This window comes from Nannospalax galili, unplaced genomic scaffold (assembly GCF_000622305.1).
Source record: "Nannospalax galili isolate Female #2095 unplaced genomic scaffold, S.galili_v1.0 scaffold5, whole genome shotgun sequence".
NCBI lineage: Eukaryota > Metazoa > Chordata > Mammalia > Rodentia > Spalacidae > Nannospalax > Nannospalax galili.
In genome coordinates this window covers 2,204,088-2,214,263 of record NW_008353126.1, presented here as the reverse complement: position 1 = coordinate 2,214,263, position 10,176 = coordinate 2,204,088, and positions in this window count along the sequence as shown.

The following is a 10,176-nucleotide window of genomic DNA, read 5'->3' as shown; positions in this document are numbered from 1 at the left end:
TTTTAGGTTCATAGTTGAATTAATACAGTTATGCAATAAGATTACAATCTGCATCGTGGTTAGGTCAACAGGCACAAGAATTTGGTGTTACTGTGAAAAAACATGAAGGTGTCTGGCCTGAAGGGGGTGCAGTTTCAGATGGAAAGACTGGAGAGAACAGCAACTCCAACGGTTCTGTGTGACTTGGCTGTGTGGAATTTAGTCAGAGACTAAGAGTCACCCATTAGGGCTGAAGAAGACCTCTTGATTCCAGGCAGATGAAACTAAAATAGTTTCTAAGACTCAGGGGAAAGATCCAAAAACATTATTTTGTTTTTATTTAATTCAACCTGAATTCAGAACTGTCTCCTTTATTTGGTTTGTGTTTGAATTTTTTATTTATTATTTTTATTTTATATGTATGAGTGTTTTGTCTGCATGCAAGTGCACCTGTGTCGTACAATGTCCTTGAAGGTCAGAAGAGGGCATTGGATCCCCTGGAACTGGAGTTACTGACAGTGGCTAACCACCATGTGAGTACAGGGAATTGAACCTGGGTCCTTTGGAAGAGCAGTCGGTGCTCTTAACTGCTGATCCATCTCTCCAGCTCATTGTCTTTATTTCTTAAAAATGAAGTGGAGTAACAAAATCTGCAACTACCTTTAGAGATGATGCATGCGTGTTTGTTTTGGCCTTATCAAAATGCTTACATAATGAGAGACACATACCTATAAAAAGGGTAGCTGAGGGGGCTGAAGAGATGGCTCGGTGGTTAAGAACACTGGTTGTTCTTGCAGAAGACCCGAGTTCGAATCCCAGCACCCACATGACAGCTAACAACTGTCTGTTAACTCCAGTTCCAGGGGATCTGATGGCCTCTTCTGTCCTCTGCGGGCATTGCACAACACGGATGCACTTACCTACATGCAGGCAATACACGCATATACATAAAATAAAAAAATAATTAATAAAATATTAAAAAAACAAAAGGTAGCTGAGAACCAAGCAACGGCTGGAAGAAGCCAGCATATGCCATCACACAGATGCTATCGATAACAGTATCCGAAAGCCAGAAGGAAAGATTTTCAATATTTTCTACTATAGAGAAATAATCACAGGGATATCTGTTTAACCTTATTTTAACATTACACAATGTATAAATTTATCAAAACATAATATGGTACCCATTAATAGTACTTTTTTTTTTGTTTTATTGTATCAGTTAAAAAGAAATCTAAGGGGGCTGGGATGTAGCACAGCTGGTACAGTGCTTGCCCAGCATGCCCTAGGTCTCAGCATCGTATAAATTGTGTGATGGCCCAGGACTGTTATTCTAGCACTTGGGAAGTAGAGGCAGGGAGATCAGGAGTTCAAGGTCATCCAGGCTACATAGCAAGTTTGAGATCAGCTTGGGATACCTGAGATCCTGTCTTAAAATTAATAGCCAGGCATGGTGGTGTATGCCTTTAATCCTAGTACTCAGGAGGCAGAGTCTGTAAGATTAAGGCCACTCTGGTCTACGGAGAGAGTTCCAGGCCAGCTGGGGCTGCATAGTGAGACCCTCTCAAAACAACAACAAAGAAATTAAAAAATAAAATTTAAAAGTAGCTCAATAGTTTTATAACGTTTTGTGAATCTAGAGAAAACAAGAAAAGATTGGTTACTCCAAGGGCTATGACCTCCCCAGCCATGCACTTTTGACCAGGTTTACAGTACTATGTTTTTAAGTTATTTTTTTTATTGATGCTAGAGATTGAACTTAGGGCTTTGTACATTCTAGGAAAGTGCTTTACAACTGAAGCACTTTAGAGTTTTCTGTGTATGAGATTATGTCCTCTGCAAACATGTAAATTTACTTCTTTTTCTCCAATTTGGTGCCTTTATTTCTTTTCCTTGCCTAATTGCTGGGCTCGGACTTCGAGGACTGTGTTGAATAGAAGCTTTGAGAGCTAGGATCCTTTGCCTTGTTTCTGATCTTAGAGGAAAAACTCAGTTTTTTACAGCTGACTATGATGTAGTCTTTTTATTATGGTTTTTATTATGCTGACCTGAATTTCTTCTATATCTAATTTTTGAGTTTTTTATTTTTTATATATTTTTATTTTTTGGTCTTTTTGAGACAGGGTCTCCCTGTAGCCACAGCTGGCCTGGATTCGCTATGGAGACCAGGCTGGCCTCGAACTCACAGAGATCTGCCTGCCTCTGCCTCCCAAGTGCATGTGCCACAATGCCTGGCTTAAAATATTTCTTATTTATTATTTTTATCTTATGTGTATGAGTGTATTGCTTGTATGTATGTGAGTGCACCCATGTCGTGCAATGCCTCAGAGGTCAGAGAGGGCTTTGGATTCCCCTGGAACTGGAGTTAAGGATGGTTCGTAGCCACTGTGTGGGTGCTGAGAATCAAACCCGGGTCCTCTGCAAGAGCAGTCAGTAGTAGAAGTATGTTGAATTTTTTCAGATGCTCTTTCTGCATTACTGAAATGCAGATCACGTGATATTTATCTTTCATTCTGTTATGTGGTGTATCTATTTGATTGATTTATATTTGTTAGACTATCTTTTGCAAAGAACTAGAAGAGTCACTCTTCCAAAGACATAGGGGTGGCCATTGAGTTTGTGAAGTGACTGTCTACATCATTAACCCTGGGAAAGGCAAATCAATAAACAATGAAGTGTCATCTCACACCTAGTAAGAATAGGTAACTACCTACCCTGCCTCCCCCCCCCCCAAATATAACAAGCATAGAGATTAGAACTTGTGTGTTGCTGGCAGAAATAGAAAATGATAAAACTACTGTGGAAAACACTATGGAGTAGTTAAAAAGAGAATCACTTCATGGCCCAAATATTCCCATTTCTGGTGATATAAACAACAGAACTGAAGATAGGATCTCAAAGAGATATTGACACTCATTTGCTTATTGCAGCATAATGAACCATAATCAAGACATGCAAACAACCTAAATGTCATCAATGGGTTAATGGATAAAGAAAATTTTATTTATTTATTTATTTATTATACCAGGCTGGCCTTGAACTCAGAGATCCACCTGCCTCTGTCTCCCGAGTGCCGCGATTAAAGGTGTGCACCACCATGCCCGGCTCATTTATTTTATATTATGAGTGCTTTGCATACATATATGTAAGTGTGCCTGTGCATGAAATACAAAGAGGACAGAAGAGGGTGTCAGCTCTCTTGTAACTTGTTACAGGTGGTTGTGAGCCGCTGTGTGGGTGCTGGGAACTGAATCCAGGTCCTCTGCAAGAGCAGCCAGTACTCTTAACTACTGACCCATCTCTCTAGCCCCTATATTATCTTAGTAAGGAAATTAATTCTTCAATATACAGCAACCTGAATAAACCTGGAAATGAAATTAATCACAGAATTACAAATATTGCATAATTCCACTTGTGTGAGATATCTAAAACAGGCAAACTTACACAAACAAGAGTGGCATGGTGTTTGCCAGGATCAGGATCAGGAAATGACAGTTACTGTTCAATGGGCATATAGTCTTAGTTATCCAAGATGAGTAAATTCTAGATATTTACTTATGTACAATATTACTTTTACAGTTAGCAACACTATACCATGTGTTTAAAACTTAAGAACTTTGAGTATGGGAGTACATTCATGTAATTCTAGCACTTGAGAAATGAAGGCAGAGGGATTGAGACTTGTAGCTACATAGGGAGACCCTGTCTCAAAAATGAACAAGAAAACTTTAAAATATTACCCATTTTGGTGTTTATCTATGTGTGCCTAAATACATTAAAACAAAGGAAAATTAGCAGATCTTCTGCTGTGCGTTGTCACAAAGACAACATGCTAAAGAAGTAGATTTAGAATCTGGAATTTTCATGTAAAATGACTTAGTTATCACAACTTTTTATTTATGTTTATTTTATGTGTATGAGTATTTTGCCTGCATGTGTGTAAATGCACTGTGTGTATGCAATGCCCAGAGAGGCCAGAAGAGGGCTTGGATCCCTGGAACTGGAATTATAGTTGGCTGTTACCTGCTATGTGAGTGCTGGGAGCCAAACTCAGGTCCTCTGTAAGAGCAGCCAGTGACCTTAACTGCTGAGTCATCTTTCCAGTCCCAACTTAGTTATTTTATACTCAGGTTCATAGACATTTTTCCTCATCAATTACTGTTAACTTGCAATGTGTTTCTTGCACTGCTAAATCTTTTTGCTAGAAAGTCCCTTAGATAGCCCTCACCTAATTTAATTTGCTCATAAAAATGCTACCACAGGGGCTGGATAGATGGCTTAGTGGTTAACAGCACTGACTGCTCTTGCAGAGGCTCCATATGGTGGCTATGAACCGTCCTTAACTCCAGTTCCAGGGGAATCTGAAGCCCTCTTCTGACCTCCATAGCACTGCACAACACAGGTGCACTCACATACATGCAGACAATACACTCATACACATAAAAAATAAAAATAATAAAATATTTTTTAAAAATGCTATCACAGGGAACTGGAGAAATGACTCAGTGGTTAACTGAACACTGGCTGCTCTTGCAGAGGACCTGAGTTTGATTTCCAGCACCCACATGGTGGCTAACAATCATCTATAACTCCAGTTCCAGGGGAATCCAGCACCCTCTATTGACCTCTGCAGGCATTGCTTGACAGGGGTGCACTAACACACATGCAGGCAATAAATTCAAACACATAAAATAAAAATACTAAATAAGATATTTTTTAAAAAATGTTATCACAGGAGCTGGAGAGATGGCTCAGTTATTAAGAACATATATTGCTCTTGCAGAGGACCTGAGTTCAATTCCTAGCATCCATGTGCAGCTTATAATTACCTATAACTCTAGCTCCAGGGGATCTGACACTTTTGGCCTTCAAGGGCACCTGCACTCATGTACACACACACACACAATTTTTCAAAATATCTTTAAAAATATTATCATATACCTAAATTTACCCTTAAAATATAGACTGTTCCAGGAATGAAATCGCTTCTGGTGTCTAAAATAATTGTCCTTACCTGACTCTGCCATTTGGAAAAAAAAAAGAGTAAACAAAGTAAACATGTATGCTCATAGCAGATTTTTTTTTCTTTTTTTGAGTCAGGGTCTCCTTGTAGCCCCAGCTGTCCTGGAACTCACTGTGTAGATCAGGCTGGCCTCGAACTCACAAAGATCTGCCTGCCTCTGCCTTCCAAGTGCTGGGATTAAAGGTGTGTGCCACCACACCTGGCTGATTTTTTTTTTTTTTGAGGGGGTGATCTGTGAATTTAGAATGCATTGGAAATGAAGAGACTTCTAGTCTTGACAAAAAAACCAAACACTAAAATATATTAAAATAAAACTGTCAAGTCTGCTGAGGTGGCTCACACCTTTCATCCCCATATTCAGGAGGCCACAGCAGGAGGATCGCCAACTTTGTGACTAGCTTGTGCTACATAGTGAGTTTCAGGACAGTCTGAGCTGTTACAAAGCGAGACTCTGTGTCAAAAAAACTAAAAACAAAACAAAAATCCACAGCAACATCAGCAACAAAACCCATTAAGACAGCAAACTGACTTTTAGCTGTAATAAAATTAGACGAATATCTTTCAAGCATAGGGACCCAGAACTTCAGAGTAGTGCTTTAGATGACAATGGTGTTACATGAAGCATTAGTAATCAGGATAACTGCTCCTATAATCACAGAAAAGACAGGCTTTGGAGGAACTCAGAGTTTGTTTCTAACTATCACAGATAAGTCTTTGATTCAAAAAAGTTGAAAAATGGAAAGATCTGAATGCTTATTACATGATCCAGGATGTCCTTTGCTATTGTTAAGTAACTTACAAAATAGCTTAGCAAAAATGCTTCAAGGTATTACTCAGAACAGCAGGGATAAATCAGCAACAATATTAAACCAACTGTGGTTGTGTGAATTTACAGGTATTACCAAAGATGGTTTAAAACATATTAAAACATGTCCTACTGCTAAAGATGAGATGCTAATCAATTTAATGTGGAATATAGAAAAGAACCAAGGTCCTGAGGACCCTTCTAACCTCTAAATGGATTTTATACGACTGCCTCCTGCAGTGGATTATAAATATGTGCTGGTTATTTCCTGTCTCCCTTCCCTCAGGGCAAATTGAAGCTTTTTCTTCCCTGAGGAGCTGTAGTTCTAACTGTGGGCTAAAATATTGTTTGATTTGATTTTTGTTCTCCAACCTGGAAATTTCCATTTATCTCTCTAGTAATAGCACTCATTTAAAATAGTTACTAAGGTGCTGGAGAGATGGCTCACCAATTAAGAGCACTGGCTGCTCTTCCAGAGGACCCAGGCTCAATTCTTGGCACCTGGATGACAGCTAACAACCATCTGTAACTCCAGTTCCAGGGGAATCCAATGCCCTCTTCTGACTGCCACAGGCATTGCATGACATGGGTGCACTTACATACATGCAGGCAATACACACACACACACACACACACACACACACACACACACACACACACAATTAGTTACTAAGGGACTCTATAAAGTTTGTTTTTACCCCCAAACCTTACTTTTGTTATTATCTACAATTATCAGTAAGAAAATAGAAAGTGCTAATGGACTTGTAAAACTAAAATGAACAAAGATCCCTTAAATTCAGTGCTTTAAAACATTACCATAAGCTTTAGTGTCCTATCAAAACCCTCAGGGCCCACAAATTATCTTCTGATGAATTAATAAGAAGCTGGTGCATGTGTTTGAAAAATTCACCCCCAATCTTAGATTCTCTGTGATTACAATGAAATATGATTAAGAATTACAAGGGACTCAACCTCCCACTTTATCAAGAGATTCCAGCTGTTGACAAACCACCTGCCTATCATCTGCAACATGAGAGTCTGTTCTGGCAAATACCTGAGGAAACTGCCCTTGAACCCCCATAAAAAGGATTTTATCAGAGACTATTAACAACTGAGAGTATGCAACTCCAAAGTATTGATCTATAGATGAACATTTCTCAGCTCAAAGCACACATATTTCATCCAGAACACTGAGCATCCATTCTACTGGAAAACTTAAGATGAGATTCTTAGGAATCATCCAGAAACTGCTGAGTTCACAGGTGGAAGGCTTCTGCCTCAGACTTTGGATAAAGAGTAACATTCTAATTCAAAGTCTTTTCTTGTCTATTATTCCTTGTTCTTATTCCATGCTGAAGCCCTCTAAAGTCTAAAGTTCAAAGCACTTTCTTTATCTTCATCCTTTTATTTCTGACCCTCTGTGCTATCCACTGTCCATTTATCACTTAAGAGAAAACACTTCTTTGTTTTCTCCCAAATCATTGCTACAGTCCTGAATCTGACCATGACACATCATCAGTTCTGATCTTCAGTCTTGCAAAAGGTAATACACCTTCTGAGGTCATTACATGCTATCAAAAAGACCCATCAATTAAGGATAACATTGGGGCTGCTATGGCTGCCCAATTGTTTGCTTTCCTCAGAGATATCTAAGCTTATTTTACAGGAGGTGTTTAATTCCACTCAAGAACTTGTCCATCTTGTATTCATGTTTTAAATTGCTAAATAATAATAATAATAATAATAATAATAATAATAATAATAAGACCTGGATATAGTGGCGCACATCTCTAATCCCAGCACTCAGAAGGCAGAGGCAAGTGGATCTCTGTGAATTCCAGGCCAGCCTGGTCTACATAGTGAGACCCTGTTTCAAAACAAAACAAAACAAAACAAAAAATCAACTTTTTCCACCTCAAAAGACACAAAAATGTCTCGCTCCTAGGATAGCACACAATACTCACTCAAGTATAATATCTGTGTCCCACTAAAATACTATCTCTTATGTGATATGAGGCTGACATCTTTCTGCACATTACCCTGTGATTCCAGCCAGTCCAGTCCTTAGAGATTTCCAGATATTTAAAACTAAAATCTACCAGGAAATAATGTTTACACGAGGATAATCAGACCAGACCCACTCCAAAATGAGGCAGGCACAGATAATTTGGAAGAAACCCAAGGAAGGATAACTGATTCCCTTTCCTACAGGTTACAACTTCCTCAGTGGGAATGAAACAAAATATATGCAGCAAAAATTGGCAGACATGAAGAGATAGTTCTACCCTTAATAATGGATTAGACAGGCAATCAAAAGATAAGCAAAGAAAGTGACAATTTAAACAACACAATAAACAAACATGCAGGATAGTCTATCTCAAAACCCACATTACATTTCATTAACAAGAGCACCATTATCCAGTGTTCCTCATCCTGTCTGTTCCCTACTGCTTTTTAAATATTTTATTATTATTATTTTAATATTTTATTTATTTTTATTTTATGCATATGCATATATTGTCTGTATGTAGGTAAGTGCACCTGTGTTATGCAATGCCTGAGGACAGAAGAGGCTGTCAGATCCCCTGGAACTGGAGTTATAGACAATTGTTAGCTGCCATGTGGGTCCTAGGATTCGAACCTGGGTCTTCTGCAAGAACAGTGTTTTTAACCACTGAGCCATCTCTCAAGCCCCTTTATTATTTTTATGTATGTATGTTTCCTGCACGTGTGTAAGTGCACCCATGTTATGCAATGCCCATGGAGGTCAGAAAAGGGAGTTGTATTTCTCTGGAACTGGAGTTACAGACGGTTGTTAGCTGCCATGTAGGTGCTGGGAATTGAACCAGGTTCTCTGCAAGAGCAGCTGGTACCCTTAACTGCTGAGTTTTCTCTCCATCCCCCACCTACTGCCTTTTAAAGGTTACCCAATGTGTGACCCTGCCAGCCCCTGGGGACCTCTGCCTTTGAGAATCTGCTGGTCTCATCCTTCCCTTTTCTGTAGAGTTCTTCTGAATGGGTTCTTGTGCTCTGGGGACCATCCCACATGTTAAGAATCCTTGGTCTAGCCAGTGTTTAAGTTGAATTTGTCTGTGTCTGCCTTCAGACAGCAAACAGTAACAAGCTATACCCTAACTGAGAGAATGCTCTTGTAACAAGCAGCTGAGTCTCAGGCAATCGGAGCAGTTAAGATTCAGTTCATCAGAGTTGCCAGATCCTAAGACCTTTTTCATGAACTGCAAATGCTGAGCTGTAACCAATCAAACTGTTTCTGTGTGTCATTTCCTTTTCCTGTCCATAAATTCTGCCTGTCCACATGGCCAGAGGACCACTCTCAATCTTTGCCGTCCTGGATGCTACCTATTCATGAATTATTCCTTGTTCAAATAAACTTTGCTAAGTTTAATTTGTTTTAGAGATTTTTTTTTTTGGTCTTTTTGAGACAGGGTCTCCCTGTAGTCCCAGCTGGCCTGGAACTTGCTCTGTAGACTGGGTTGTTGGCCTCAAACTCACAGAGATTCCCCCTGCCTCTGCCTCCCAAGTGCTGGGATTAAAGGCATGTGGCACCATGCCCAGCTCAAAGTTTTTCTTTTAACACTAACATGATTGCCTTCCCCTACACTCACCCTCTTTCCCTTTCTGTATATAATACTCTCAGCCTTGTCTCATCTTTTCAAAGTCTCTCCAGACTTTAGTATTTAATAGCCAAACTGCAGTTTCCTTGAAGAACTGCTGTTCATGAAGTCTAGTCTGTGGTAGGAACTTAATTTTTTTTCCAGTAAAGAGATGGCTAAATATATGGATTCTAATGCAACGATATCTGTACCTGTTCTTTGTTTTTCAAAATTATTCTAATTTATGTTAGCTGTCTAAAAAAAATCATGCTCTGGACTAGAGAGATGGCTCAGCAGTTAAGAGCACTTACTGCTCTTGCAGGGGATCCCAGGTTTAGTTCCCAGAACCCACAGGGCAGCTAACAACCATCTCTAACTCCAGTTCCAGGGGAGCTGATGCTCTCTTCTGACCTCTTTGGACATTTGGTACACTCACATACATGCAGGCAATATACTCATACACATAAAATAAAAATAACAAATAAAATATTTAAAAATATATTCTGCTGAGCATGATGTTCTAATCCCCAGCATTTTGGTGTAGGCTGAGATAGGATTGTGAGTTTGTGGTTAGCATGGGCTGTATAGCTAGGTACTGCCACAAAAATAAAACAAAAAACACTCGTTCAGTTGGATCTAGAAAATTTATTTTTCCAAGATCAAGATGTATAAATTAAGATTGACACATATACTCTTTCTTTTTTTCTTTTGAGACAGGGTCTAATTATGTAGCCCAGGCTGACTTTGAACTTGCC